The 16,567-nt window shown below is 35.6% G+C and overlaps 1 protein-coding gene across 2 annotated transcripts in view; it reads right to left on the bottom strand.

Annotated features, from left to right (window-relative positions):
• Nucleotides 1-16,567, bottom strand: part of LOC126298169 (trehalase-like) — a 232,223-nt gene that overhangs the window by 56,523 nt on the left and 159,133 nt on the right. The window contains exon 6 of one of the 2 annotated variants that reach the window (XM_049989479.1): nt 2,952-6,106. The exons of the other annotated variant lie outside the window; for it this stretch is intronic. The gene's annotated coding sequence lies outside the window, so the exon portion shown is untranslated. Of the gene's footprint in view, nt 1-2,951; nt 6,107-16,567 lie in introns of those variants that run through there. 2 annotated transcript variants of the gene reach the window in all.

Raw genomic sequence — 16,567 nt, 5'->3', positions numbered from 1 at the left:
CTTCTTTTATCAACTGATTTTATTCAGTACCTTTTCATTAGTTAACTCTGCTACCCATGTAATCTTCTGCATTTTTCCATTGCAGCACATTTCAAAAACTTCTGTTCTCTTCCTGTCTGTTCTGTTTATCATCCACATGTCACTTCCTGGTAAGACTACACTGACACAACTACTTTCAGAAATGTTTCCCTAATGCCTAAATTTGTATTAGATATTAACATATTTCTCGTTCTCAGAAAAGCTTTTCTTGCTATTGTTACTCTGCATTTAACATCCTCTCTTCTTCTGCCATCAGTTTTTTCTTACCAAAATAGAAAACTCACCTACTACTTTCAGTGAACTGTTTTCTTTTGTTGATCTTCATCTTATAACAGCTCCTCAAGACGTAACCCATTCCACTCAACTCATCTTCTGACCCCTTCACCCTATCTTGCAGAATTACCATGCCATCAGTGAGTTCCAAAGTTTTTATTTCTTCTCCCAGAATTTGTTTTCCTTTACTGATTTATCAATGTATAGATTGAATAACATCAAGGATAGGTTAAAACTCTGTCTCATTCCTTCCTCTCTCTCATGTCCCAATTTTTATAACTGCAGTCTTGTTGCTATAACAGTTGTGGATAATGTTATGCCCCTTGTATTTGATCTTTCAGTCTTTCTTTAACCGCTCTTCTGAAGTAAGTTGTATGGTTTGTATTATCTGAATGTTCCTACATCTCTCTGGATCCTAAAGTGATCGTCTAACAAGTCAGCTTCTACCAGTCTTTCCATTCGCCTGTAAATAATTCACATTGGTGCTTTGAAACTATGATTTACTAAATTGATTGTGTGCTGATGTTCACTTCTGTCACCACCTGCCTTATTGGAACTGGAATTATTACATTCTTCTTGAAATATAAGGCTGTTTTTCCTGATCATATGTCTCACAAACCAGATGGAATAATTTTGGTATGCTTAGTTCTCCAGAAGATCTTGATAATTTTGTAGGAAATTCATCTGTTCCAGGGTCTTGTTTCTACTCAGGTATTTCAGTGTCCTGTCAGATTTTTCTTTTAGTATCAGATAAGGTGCCCAAAATCTTCAGATAAATGGAAATACAGTTCAGATATAACTGTGTAGGAACTGTATTAAAAATGTCACTCATAGAACTAAGTTAAACTTAATGTGAGTCTAAGTAAGTTACTGACCTGCTATTTTTGACAAATAATGGCCACTGTAAAACTGTGAGTTAATGATATTCATTACAGTTAGTAAAATAAATGCACATTGACAACACTTTAAATATCTGCAGTATCAGCTAATTTATTGAAAAATTTTACTATCATTTATTATACCAATGCCGGAGACTGAAAGATGAATTCAGAAGGACTTTACAGATCAATAAATTTATAAGATACTCCCAGGTAACTGATGATAGTTAATGATTGTAGGGATTGGTTGTTAATCATGTAGTCAGATTGTGTATTATGTGAATTACATTATATTTGTTTCTGTTGAGGGTTATCTTTATGTTGGATTGTCTGTCAGTCTTTTTTCATTTCATAACAATTTTCTAACATGTGTCATCCATGTAAACAACTGTATATTGAATAAGTATTTGCATCATGAAATTGAAATGACTGGTTGTGCTCAGAAAATGGAGCATACAATTTTAATGAGAGCACAAGGAAAATTTATGAAAGAGGATTAAATATTAATATTCCATAGCATATTTGATTCATCTTGAGCAGAAAAGAAGAATGAAAATGAGGACTGGAAAAAATCTTCTTATAACAGCCACACACAGTGAACCTTTTCACTTCACTGCTTAACTGTTTTGCGAATGTCACAGACGTTTGTCAAATGTACGCAAATAGTGACAGTGTTGTCCATAACACAAAATGTGGCATCATCATAAATTGAATTGTGTGATGGACAGCACTGTTATTATTTGTGCAGATTTTAATATGTAACATCACATTATGAAAACATTTCCATAATAAAATGTGAACAGTAATGTTTCTATTGGCCTCAGATCAGAGTTGTATGATCCTGCTGCCTTTTTCCTAGCTGCAACATGTGTTGTTTCTCTTTATTATCAATTTTTTGCTTCAAAATATGTAGCTGAACTCCATGCATTTGTAACCCAATGTTTTTGGACAATCTGTATGTTCACCTTTCAGATCAAAGCAAGTATATGTAGTATTCTACTCAGTGTGTAAATATCTCATCATATAAAATGAAACGCTCACCATGCATTCAAAATGTTCTTAGACTGGAAAAAATGAGCCTCCACATAATCTATAAGACAAGTATATCATAATAAGGATATAAGAGAGTGCAGCAACGTAATGCTTTGTTACAACAGTGGTTGTTGAAGTGATGAAATAACTTAAGTTTAGTATCACTAAATGTTCTATGGCAATGGATATGAAAGTTAAATTTTTCTGATAACATTACCCATTTGGCCTAAAGAAGGATGATTTATATGACCCACTGAGTGTAAAACAATGGGAACTTAACACAATATTTGGGTTCATAATAAGCAGAACTAAGATGAAAGTGATGGAAAGTAGTATAAAGGTAGAAAATGACTTGTTTAACATCAAAACTGGCACAGAAAATTACACAATATGGTAGAAACAAGGAAGATATCCATAGTTGTTTGGTGTAGATGAAGAAAGCTTCCTCTGACAAAAACTCTACTGATATCAAATGTTGGAATGAAATTGAAAAACAATTTCCTAAAACTGAAAATCTAGTGCACAGCATCATCCACAAGTGACTCATAGATCATTAAAATTATGGAGAAAATGCAATTGGCAGATCTGAAATGTGGTGCTGTAGAAAGAGGTTAAAACTTGAGTAGCCAAATAAAAAATGAATAAGCAAGGAAAGAACACTGCTTATGTGGAAGTAGTTAATTTAACTCTATAAGAAGTGTCAGAGGCAAAAAACTGTTGGGGTACATAAAGACTAGAATATATAAAAAAGATTATAGAAGATTTTGGGATAATTATTACCAACACTAATGAACAATTAAATTAGAGGTAACTATCAGGTTGGAAAGAGAGCAATCCTTTCACCTGGGGTGAATGTCATAAGATGTTAGTGTGGCAGCTGAGCACAGGGGTGACAAAACATGTGATATCAATCAGAAACAATGAAAAGAAATGAGTTATTGAGAATCAAAATGAAGTGAAGGAAATGAGTCATCCCTAGCATTGGTAGATGTTTCGCTAGGGAAAAAATTGTTATCCAGATTGTCCAACCTTATTTTAGAGATATTTGTGAAATATTATGTGCACAGTCAGGTATATGGCTGATATTAAATGCTGATCAGAATATCCAAAGTAGTTGAAATTTGTTGCAATGTTATTTTAAAAAATAAGGATTAATACTGAACTCAAGTACTCAGAGGTATTTTATTCCCAGAAAGTGCCCTCGTAATGCGTTTCTTCGTTGACCACATGGTGGAGCACCATTCCAGGTGACTATATTAGTCACAGTAAATATTGGAAATAAACATAAATGCAGTTTTATGCAGAATATAAACATTTTATTTTAATTATAATGATGTGCTCATATATATTTAAATCCAAAATACATTCAAAAACTTTGTGCTACAGTACATTGCACAAGAGAGCTACTACATGCTGCAAAAATCTGTCACAGCCAGAAGTTTTAATACTTTGATCATGCATGCCTAGTATTTATCATCAGATCACACCTCTTCATAACACAAATAACAACTTAAATCTATCTAAACAACACATCTATAGCTTTCTCTAAAATAAAACAAATGGTACATGTAGTGAAAATTTAGACGACTCTCACATGCCACAAGATACAGCACAACTGTTTCAACAGAGATATAAAACACCATGCTGTAGTAATTTTAGGACAAATGTAGTTTCACAAGGGTTAATTTGTTAAGTATAAGCTTTAAATTTCAGCCAAATTTAAATCACTTGGGCACTCCAAAACTATATATAGCAAACCTTGATTTCTTTTCAAGACAGCATGTGATTTACAAGTTATGTTTTCTAATTTTAAAATATGTACAAATAAATCAAGCTAAATTACATCTTAAATGTTCTGAAAGTATCTTACGGAAGAAAATTATAAATAAGCTTTGGTTTTCTCTAGTAGCTTTTGCAACAGTTATTGCAAAAATTGCACAATAGAATATTAGAAGTTCCAGGATAACTTTGATTTCTGTTGACTGTTTATCTTTTATAACAAAAAAGAACTGTAAACATAACAGTTTTGGATTTAGCAAGTGCAGCAAGTGTACATACTCACAAACAATACAAAATGACCACTTCCTAGAAGGTATTTACATCCACCAGCAAACCTATTTCTATGTTTAGGGACAGTTATACAATAATTTGCATGTAAAAAGTAATTTTTACATTTATTTACAGCAATATGAATTAAGGTACTACTTGATACACTGAGCAGATATGAGCCTCTTATCTCACTAACTTTGCCCACAAGGAAATAGGGAATAGTTAGTAAATTAAATGAAAATTTCATATAACTCAAATGACCAAATTTCTGTTACTGCACTAAGCCAACCTGACCTTAAAAATGAACTGATATTCATGTATTTCATAATATATGAAAAAGCATAAATAATACATCTTTCATGTATTTGGTACAGAAAAGAAAGCAATGGTGATTTACAGCATTTTGTGGAATAATTCAATTATGAGTTTATATGCATTCATGTTTCAATGAAACTGGTGTGACACAATGCTAAGAATGGTTGGTGAAATTAATTTAAGATTTAAATATTCATGGAACTATCCACTGATTTGTCTGTTCTAGTTAAAATAATTATACTTTTTTTTCTCTTTTATTAATGCAACATACCAGTTTTATCTCTTTTCTTCCTACAACCATTCCTTGAGCTAATGCTATTGATATGTGTCTGCAGAACAAACACAAGAAGGCGTACTATAAAACTCAGAATCAGTACTATAAAATTTGGCCATTTGATGTGATGACCTTTTATCAGCTTCTCCACATAACTATTAGTATTAAATCTTAAAAATTTAAATCAAAGTAAATCTGAAACAGATATGCTGGCTGGAGTATAAGGAACTATGTACAAAATATAGATCCATACATCTGACTTTATACTAGTCTCTGAAGTCGTCTTTTTAAAATCTTCCTACAGCACAAGCAACTATCAACTAACCTATAAAAATAGAAGTGAATGCTGAGATATGTGATAACTTTGTGTGTAACACTCCAATTCTCAATATACTGATTGGAAATGAAATCTTGGCAAGTGTAAATACCTGTTGTTGGAATGTTCACTATAATAATTATCCACTTCTTTAATACTGTCTATAGTAAGACATAGGTAGAACACAAATAAATAATATAAATAAGGAAAAGATATTTGCGGGATAGCAAATAAAGAGACAGCCAAGAAGGAATTAACCATGCAAAGAGCATTATAAACTACTATAAATTTGAGGAACAAATGCTGCTGCAATACAGCAAAATTTTGCAACTTCTTGGATTTTGTTTTCCTGATAGAAAGTATCTAGTGCTTAGTGGTAATGTTTGAAGAAAGGCAGTGAAATTGTTTGGTTTAATTAAAAACAGATATCATTATAACTTTGTTCAAAAAAAAGTGAAAACAAGGACTTAGTAAGTTAAAGAAATATTTAATAAATTCTTGTAACTATATCAATTACAGGTCTTTTCAGTATCTATGTGGTTCTCAACAGCTGTCTTCATGACATGCAATATTTTATGTTATGCACAATATCAGTAACAAAATGTGTCTTTAATTCAGGAAGAAAATCTCTGTCTCTCTTTACACACACACACACTCACTGTCTCTCACATACACAGCCTGATGAAAATAGTGTCAATGTTTCTAATAATCATTTATATATGCAATCAGCAGCCAACAAACAGGAACTGTTTCAGTACATACTATTTGTCAACCATGAGGGAGGATTACATTTTTTGGCTGGGAACAGCGCCATCATTGAAGTGGGAATAACTGAATGCACTTTTCAGAGATGTGCTGCTTGAACTTATAGTCAGTAGTTAACAGTCATGCATTAGTCCTTATCTGCTAACTGAATAAAGGCACATGAATCTGAAACAGAAAGAATGGGAAAAATCAGTAGACCTTAAAATTAAAACAGTGTCTTCTTATATATTATTGAAATGAAACAGGGATGAGACAAAACTCACTACTTAATTTCACTTATATTTGGAGAATGAACTTATTACAGTTTACTATAAAAATTATGTTATGCTTACTCTGTTCTATATTATTATTTACACTGAAAAAGACTAATAACAACAATAATTTATGTCACATTGCAAGAATGCCAGTATTACACTGAAATCACACTAAAACATCTGTATTCTGCAAGACACTGTACAGTGCATAGTGAAGAGTACATTGTATAAAAGAATCACAGCCCCTACACCCATCAATTTTCCATTCACTTGTGGTATGCAGGAAGAAAAATTGTTGGTAATATTGTGACCTTTACCTTCTTATTCATTATAAGCTGTAAGAAGTAATATGTTATTGGGTTTGTATTTGAATTTGAGCTATTTAAATTTTGAGACCAAGACTGTCCACAACTCACAACACCTCTCAGTGGAGGCTGTTAAGCATTTGTGTGACATTCATGCACAAACTCTTGAAAAATCATGCAGTTTTTTGAATCTTCTTTATATGTCTTCCATTAATTTCACTTGTTAAGTGTTCCAGATCAATGAATAACACTGAAGTATTCATAAAAAAGGGGCCTAAAGTGTCATCCTCTGTAGGTAACTTACATTGTCTAAACAGTCTTGCATTAAATCGCCCTTCCCCACTGTTAAATTTATGTGCCTGATCCACCTTGAATCTAGTAAGATATACTGAGCTGAGGAAAGGTGTGACAGATCAGCTTGTCCTGTTATCATCCCTAAACTATACAGCATTTTTATAGCATCTATATATTATTGTTACCATAGTTATGAAGCGACAATTTTTGTAAGAAATCCAAAATTGTAAAATTTTCAAAATGTAATTCGTCAAAAATCCAGTATTACCAACTTGCAGCCCTGGTACTTTTGTTTCTAGAGATATTTAAGATTACTGGCAAAATATGAGAGTTAATGAAATATTTTATGTATAAAATTTTCTTTCTGGAATAATCTTAGTGGGCTTTAGCAGTAAATATGAGAGAAATTTGTGCACCTAACCATAAAAGTAGAACCAAATAAAAAAGAATATTGACTCAGTAGGTGCACAAGACATTCTGATTTCTGAATATGTATAATTACTTCCTTCAAACGTTGTTTTCATGTTATTATTTAAAAAGTAAGCAATCTGTATTTTATTACTATGTAAATAATTTTTAGAGAATTTCCTACTCTATAAATGAGCATAGTGGACAATGCCATTGTGAGTTGCCTCTAAGCAGTTATGATTTATCAGTCATAGCTAGTCAGTTACTCACAGATGGTAAATATAACTATGTAGAATCTGTATTAAAATTGTCACTCATAGAATGAAGTTAAGCTTAATGTGAGTCTATGTGGGTTATTGACCTACTACTTTTGACAACTAGTGCTCAAAGTAAAACTACATGTTGATCACATTTCATTGTAGCTCATATAATAAATTAGTGTAGACAGCACTTTAAATATCTGAAGTATGAGCTACTTCATTGAAAAATACTACCATTATTTATTATATCAATGACTGACGCTCAAAGAGGAATTCAAAAGGGGCTTACAGTTCAATAAATTTATAGGATAGTCCCATGTAACTGATGATAGAAAATGATTCCAGTGATTGGTTGTTAATCATGTAGTCAGATGATATCAGGCCTCTTTGTGTATTTCTGTGCATTATATTATGTTTATTTATGTTGAGAGTCATCTTTATGTTGGACTGACTGTCAGAAATTTTCATTTTATAACAATTTTCTAATATATGCCATGCAACCTACACAGTGGTGTACTGAATAAGTATTTACACCATAAAAGTGAAATGACTGAGCATGCTCAGAAAAAAGAGCATGCAATTTTAATGCAAGCGCAAGGAACATTTATGGAAGATTCCATAACATATTTGATTCATCTAGAGCAGAAAAGAAGAGTGAAATATGAGGATTGGAATGACTCTTCCTTAGAAGAGTCACACACAGTAAACTTTGTCACTTTACTGCATAACTGTTTTGGGAATGTTTTAAACCATTTTCAGACATACGCAAATAGTGACAGTGTTGTCACTCACACAAGATGTAGCAATATCATACACTGAAAAGCCAAATAAACTGGTACACCTGACTAATAGCACGTAGGGATCCTGTGAGTATGCAAAAGTGCCACAACACGATGTGTTATGGACATGTATGAAGTAGTGCTGGAGGGAACTGAACAATGAATCCTGCAGAGGGCCAACTTTCCTGCAGAGGTGTCCATAAATCCATACGAGTACAAGAGGGTGGAGATCTCTTCTGAACAGCACATTGAAAGCCATCCAACATATGCTCAATAGCGTTCATGTCTGGGGAGTTTGGTGTACAGCTGAAGTGTTTAAACTCTGAAGAGTGTTCCTGGAGCCAATCTGTAGCAATTCTGGATGTGTGGGATGTCAAATTCTCCTCCTGGAATTGCCCAAGTGTGTTGGAATGTCCAATGGACATGAATGGATGCAGGTGATCAGAAAGGATACTTAAGTAGGTGTCACCTGTCAGAATCCTATCTAGATGTATCACGGGTCCCATATCTCTCCAACTGCACACCATTACACAGCCAGCTTGAACAGACCCCTGCTTGGCTTCAGATCTGAGTTGTATGACCCTGTCACCTTTTTCCAAGGCACATCATGTGTTATTTTCCTTTATTTTCTATTACAAAGGGGGGGGGGGTATTAAGTTGAAATTAAGTAAATCTGAGGTCGTAAGAAAAGAAATTTAATTTTGAAGTCATATAATCAACAAAAGAGGAATACAATCTGACCCAGGGAAACTGAAAGCAACTGTAGACTTCCTAGCACCTAAAAACAAAAGAAAAAAATGTCTGGTTTGTTTGGATACAATAAAAAATTGTGACTGGCCAAACATTTTGTAGTGTAACCATTATTTTCTGGTACTATGAAGTGAAATGGCAGCATGGTCACAGCTGCTGAAAAGGCCATGGAAGCAGCTGAGCACAGAGCATTACACAGCAGTACCACCATCTTGTTTTGGCATTGTGAGCATGTGCCAGCATACTGATGATACTGCAGAAATGCAAAGCGACCATGACAATGGCGGACCAGTTGCTACATTTTCTGGCTGCTGTCTTGTTTTGGTGTACATATTTGGAAGTGTAGTTGTGGTATAAGAAGCCACTTAACCTGTATAAATACCCATCATTTTCAGCCAAAGGCACCTCAGCCTGGCAGCACCATCTAAGAGGAGAAGACTATGTCAGGCAATGGTCTGACATGGTTCTGCCAGCAGTCATATGAGATTTGGGCTCCACCGCCAAAGATCCTACTTCTGGACTTGGTAGCTTCCAGCTGGTGGGTCAGCTTTGGGCCCACTTCAGCCACAACCAACATTCTTCCCTGGAGGGTAGCCATTTGTGACTCGGCTGGTACAGCTGTTCCACTGCCTGCAGTTGTACAGGCAAACTGACACTGTAGGCCTCCACTCACAAGAGTGGACACCACAAAGGGAGGCAGTCTTCCACTACAAGAATCACATCAGGTTTCTGCATCTGCAAACATCCCCTGCCCCGAGTTGCAGAGTTGCACCAAGATGGCACATGTGCTGCAGCAGGTGTCATGCATTAGCATTCCAGCCCAGTAAAATGTGTACCAGCAAAAGATCACATATAGATCCACAGCTTGTCATGCTAATTCAGACGAAAGCTCCATGCCTCACCCATTACCCCAGTTACCAGGGATCCAGACTAGTTGCTTGATGCCTGTCTGCAGGCTAAAGAACCAAACAGCTTGTGACCAAAAGCCTGTTAGAGATTTTAGCACCCCTTGATCAAGGGCACTGGGGTGTAAGCAGAGCCAAGCAACGTGCACACCAATATCTGTACTGATATGTGGTGTAAATGTCTCTCACCTCAGCATAAGCCACCACTTGTTTATTAGTCCGTGTATTTAAAACATAAGGCCTCCATAAAGTCATCATCTCTGATAATAGTCCCTGATTCTGGCCTGAAGCCTTTTTCAGACTTTTGAACCATTAGTGGCATGAAACATCTCCCATCTCCTCCATACTATCTTCTTCCAATGGTGCATCAGAATGTCTGTTGCAGATTTTCAAGACACACCTGTTCTTGAATGTACAGAAGAAGAATTCGGGGATAGCATGGATGACATTTTTAAGTACGTAGCACAATACATCCATCAATGGAAAATGTCCATCAGAACTACCTCTTGGTAGGTAACCGAGGACAGCATTTTGCCTCATACATCTGGATAAATACTTGCATTCACCATAAGTCTTGCCTTCTTTCTGAGAACAAGATCCCATCTTCATTTGTGGGCATGTGTATCAACCTCATTGGCTCCTAGGCACCATCATCAATCTCCAATAAACAACAGTGTGGACTGTACAAAACCAGGCATCAATAGTTCAGTAACATATCAACTAGATATACCTTTCAAGTGTTCCCACAAATGACCAATCATCATGGCCAAAAACAGCATGACAACTACCACTTCCAGCACAGCTGGACCTAGAAGCCAGCCCATCAGCTGCAGGATCATGGGTGTTTTACATGTGCCCAGACATGAAAATGGCAAAGCAATCACATCAGATTCATCAGCACACCCAAGTATAAATGTATCAATGTTACCATCAGTGGAAACCAGCAATATGCAGCAATTACCAGCAGCTGCACCAATACCAGTAACTCCAACTCCAGGCTATACTGACCATATGCAAGATGACTTGGAGTCCTCCAGCCATACCTAGTGACTATGGGGAAAAAAGAGCTTATATCTTTGCCATCAATGGATGAAGATGCATCAATGGCAGAGACCATGGATGTCTTATGTTTAGTGGTTCTGCCTCAAGTGGCAGTATGTATGCAAAATGATTGCTGGCCGCCCATGTTATCCAACTAGTGAACTATGAAGAAGGCAAAGCAAGCAGCCATAGAGTATGAAGAAGAGAGTTCCTTGTGAATTAGTATTTTTCAAGTACTTCAGAGTAGAAAAAATAAGAACAACACCTATAAATAATTATACAGGAAATAAATGGTGATATTACCAACCACAGAGCACAAGGTCAAGAAAACTGTACAAAACTGAAACCTAAAGGTCTACAGGCCTAGATGAAATGCCAGTCTGTGTAATGAAACAATATCTACAGAGCATAGACTCATTCATGTCAGAAGACTTTCCAGATTAACTTTTGACATTATTTAAAACAGACAATAGTTTTATTTCTGCTGAAGAAAGGTAAACTTTAATATCAGTCCATTATCCTACTGTTATTATTCTAAAAAATAACTGAATTAGTTATGAAATACAGATTAATGAATTACCTTAATACATAAAAATTTGTAAGTACATTACAGCTTGATTTTTGAAGAGGAAGAAGTTGTCATCCACAGAATAATTTACAAAAGTGGTAATTGATACTCTTGACAATGCTTAGTGTGGCATAAGCAGATTATTAAATCTTTCCCAGGATTTTCATACAGTTGATTCTACTAGATAATCTAAAATTATTAGGAATAAGAGCTGTAGCTAATGGCTGGTCCCAATCAGACCTAGTAGGTAGAGTACAATGAGCAGGATAACCCAAATCTCAAATAAGCCTCCACTTTTACTCAAAAATTTATCAGAACTAAAGTACATTAATGTATGAGTTACTCAGGGTAGCATATTAGGACCAATACTGTTCTTGATATACATCAGTCATTTTCTGAATGTTGTTTGTCATGGGGGGATTCTCTTTAGTGATGACAGCAATATTGTAGTCACTGAAATTCTCTGTGAAGAAAGCAAATGAAAGCCTCCAGGAAGTCTACAATTTGTCCGTATGTAATAACCTTGCATTGAATATAAAGAAAACAAAACAACCAAGATGGAATAAATAAAACACTCAGTGTTTCTTGACTAAGGAAAAAAATATAATCAATTATGTAAGGAGTTTAAATAGATTAATAAGTCAAACCCAAATTTTCAGGCAAGCAAATATGAAGCTGTGGTGCACAAAACAGAAACCAGACATCATAATCATTTTGATGTCAGCTGATAGTGTGTGCAGTGCTTGGTTTTGAGAAATGAATGAACAGTGCAGCATTAGCTTTTTGCATAATGGAATAGCTTTTTGCAAGAATGCATGAACAAAACAGTACTGCATATATAAATGTGGAAAAACCAGAAGAGATTGTGCTGTTTTTCACCAACTGGCATGGCATTCAGGGAGACAGATGCTGTAATTTTGTTCTCGCCACCCTGATTTAGTGTTTCTGTGGTTTCTTAAAATTTCTTCAGGCAGACTTGTAAATATCTGTATGTATCTGTATATATGAATTTTTTTGTTCTTAAACTGTAATACCATGAAGTCAAGTATTCTTGTAAAAGTGATTCATGGGCGGATGAAAAAACTACTACTACATGAAGAATAACCATATGCTTAATATTAAAATTGGGAATAACACAGTAGTGAATGAAGTTAAGTAATTCTTTTATCCAGTGAACTTGATTACACAGCATGGTCAAAGCAAGGAAGAGTCAAAGAAAGCTTTCTGAAATAACAGAGCTCTACTGGTATTTGATTTTAATACAAAACTGAGGAAGAACTTCCCAAACTTCTCGTGCACAAAATTATTTGGAAGTTAAATCTGGACTATCAGCAATCCAGAGAAGAAAAAACTGGAAGAATTTGAAACATGGTGCCATTGAATAATGTTAATTGCATTCATCCAAACTACAAAATGAAAGATTACTAAAAAGAATAACTAAGTAAATATTTATATGGAAGACCCTCATCAGAATAAGGGACAGGTTAATAGGATATCTGCTACAGTAGGCTGTTACAGCTAAAGCTGGGCTGCAGCTCAAACTGAGCTGCATTTAACATCCCAGGCAGTCAGGCATCTGGGCTGTAGCATATGCTCTGTACTGCCCTGGTCTCGCAGCCATGGGCAGGGGAGTGGTTTGTGCACATACAGAACTCATTCAGTAGGGATACAAGGTGAATAACCCACACCAGCTGCACCTGCTCATGAGCGAGCTGATGGGCACACACCAATGCCTGGGCCTTGAGGGGCAATGGTGGAACAGCATGTGCTACAGCATACAAGAACAATAAAGTTGATGCTGAAAGGAGTAATAGAGGGGAAAATAGTAGGGAAAACCAAGACTAGAATGTGTAAAAAAGAATATAGATGATGTTAGGTGTATATTTATGTAGAAATGAAAAGATTAGCAAAAGATAGAAAAACATGGGGAACAGCACCTGCCAAAAGGCCCATGAGTTAAAAAAATGTATTTTGTAACAAATATAAAGGAAAATAATTTCAGCCATATGAGTGATGGATGTTCTGCTACTTATTATATTTTATGCTCATTATAAGAAGTTTTATTGTCCTCTGTTTAATTATAAGTTTTGCACTGTACTGACATTGTGTTTTTTATGCCAAATACATTAGTTGTGGATTAGTATTTTTTGTGTTCTTTGATTGAGTTATAGGCATAATATTTATTTAATTTTTTTCTTACTTTCTGACAAAGTATGTAGATCCTATGTGATCACATTATGTATGTACAGTGCACTGAATTTTTAAATGAGGAAAGGTAGAAAACAAAGTCAGATCTTCACTAGAGAACAAATATTCAAAACATTTTGAAGAATATATGATATTACACCCAATGTGTTTTATAGAGAGCTGGACAAAAGCAATAAATACAAATGTTTAATTTCATGATGTGTTAAAGAAAGTGTATCTTGAGCAGTACCTATTTTACTGATACCACTGACCAATCTCACTGATATGTTTGCAGTCAATCTCATATTAGATATGACAACAACATATTTCATTTGAACAGATAAATTAGCAACTTTTATATAAAGTGCCCATTTTCACTTTTCATTCTATGAAAACCTTATAACTATACAAATCTGCATTTAGGGAACACTAGAAATAAAAATACAGAATTTTATCTGCGGTGAAAAGATCCTGTGATGTACAGCACATTGTCGTCAAATTATGTGTCAAAATTTTTCCGCACTATACAAACGCAATGTGAGGGTACTATCCAACAACTAACCTGATGACAATTTTTTCGTATCTCAAGTTTAAGCCTTTTTTCCAATAAGGTATATATTTTTACTGTTGTTATTGTGACTAAAATATCAAAATAAAAATAACAATCAAGAAGCAATGTGATCTCTAACATGCAGTATGAGCAATGAAAGAAGAAGACACACTATAGTAATCACAAATGTTTGCACAGGGAAGATGAAAGGCATACTCCTTGGAAGTATGAAAATCATTGCGCAGTGAGAGATCCAGTTTTATATATTGCACAGGCAATCAATAATACTGAATTAAAATATTTTGATGAATAAATCTAATGGAATGGGATGGCATGTAATTTATGTTGAAAGCAGAATTCATTCATTGTGTAACCATAGTATGTGCAACATGTGTTTTGTAGGTATAAAAAAACATACATCCAGAGGCTGTGTTAGTTTTAAAAGTATGAATATCAATGTCAGACACATACCAAGAGGAGTGGTGCAACTTCTTGTTCTCGTTTTTTAAATCTTTTTATGTGCAACAGTAAGTTATGGTACAACAAAATACATGCCCCCAAGATTTGCCAATAATAATGTTTATGCGAATTAAAGGTGTCTGAATTATATTTTCCCATTCTTGCTTACTATAATGTACATTTCCCAATAGCTGTACAAGGTTCTTAATAGAAGCAGACACTTCTTATAGTGCAATGAATGATTTTCCAATCTACGAGGTGGAATCCAAAATTTTCTAGACTGGTGCTACCAACTGGAAAGTAGGAGTAGTAGATCTTTGCACCACTAGGTGGCGAGAGCTGCATATCTGATGAGTCAGTGTGCGGAATGACATTCAGCTGGGAGGACATTTGGGTGTCCACAGCAATTTCCGTAATACTCTGTGTTTGGTGTGTGGTGATTTACGATGTATCCGCGAACAGAACAGCACATGTGCATCAAATTCTGGGCGAATCTCAGGAAAAGTGCTACGGAGACCCTTGCAATGATTCAACAAGTGTTTGGGGGACAGAGCATGAGCCGTACACATGTGTTTGAGTGGGATGCTTGGTTCGGGGCTGGCAGTACAGATTTCAAAGATGATGCTCACACTGGAAGGCTCATTAGCCACACAATGCCAGACATTGTTTTCAAAACTTCAACAATTGGTTCACACAGATCGATGTCGAACCATTCAAGACCTTACGGATAAAGTGGGTATTGGTTATGGGACATGTCAATGAATGTTGACTGATGAATTGAGCATGCATCATGTCACCGCAAAATTTGTGCCAAGGATCTTGACTACTGACCAGAAGGCACAGCATGTTGGAGTGTGCACGGACCTTCGTCAGACCGCATCTGATGATCCAACCTTCTGTTATGACTGGCAACAAGAGCTGGATTTACAGTTACAACCCACAAGCAAAGCAACAATTGTCCCAGTGGAAGAACTTGGGCTCCCCAAGACCAAAAAAACTGACGCAGATGAAGAGCAAAGTGAAGAGCATGATCATCATTTTCTTTGATACCAAGCGAACTGTGCACAAAGAATTCATGCCACCCAACCAAACACTGAATTCCATGTACTACTGTGATGTTTGGCGATGGCTCCGTGAAAATGTGTGGCAATGATGGCTCAAACTTTGGCATCAAGGGAACTGGCTGCTGCATCATGACAATGCGTGCTGTTACATGTCTTTGCTCACCTTTTTGGCAAAAAACAACATCGCAGTTGTACCCCACCTACCGTACTTTCCAGATTTGACACCTTGCAACTTCGTGCTATTCCCCTAGAGAGGATTCAAGAAGCATCGCTGGCAGTGATAAACACCCGCAAAGAACAGGTCTTCCAGAAAATGTTTGTCCAGTGGCAGAAGCGCTGGGACGGGTATGTACGTGCAGATGGGAACTACTTCAAGGGTGGTGGTGGCCATTAGTCCAAAGGTAAGGTTTTCAACAGGTGGCAGCACCAGTTCTGAAAATTTTGGATAGCACCTCATATTTGTCAATGAAACAGCTGCTTAGCCTGATGCTATATGAATATATCAAAAGATTAATTTTCATTGCTCATTCTACAACTGTGTTGCTGTCTACCAAACTTTAGCTTAGTTAGTCACCTGTTCCATAGAACATATTGCCAAAATATTCTATAATTCGTACATGTTGAATGAACAAAAGTTGACCACATATTAAAAAAAATACATTTTATGGCCAAATTTGGGACACTTACACCACTTATTTCTATTACATAGTTCTTCAAATGCAGAAGGAATTTCTATGAAGAAGCAGTTTGAATATGCATATGCAGAGGCTTCCACTGTCAGCCAGATTCCTTCTGTGGGTGG

Source organism: Schistocerca gregaria, chromosome X (assembly GCF_023897955.1).
Source record: "Schistocerca gregaria isolate iqSchGreg1 chromosome X, iqSchGreg1.2, whole genome shotgun sequence".
Lineage (NCBI taxonomy): Eukaryota > Metazoa > Arthropoda > Insecta > Orthoptera > Acrididae > Schistocerca > Schistocerca gregaria.
This window is presented reverse-complemented; position numbering and strand designations above follow the sequence as displayed.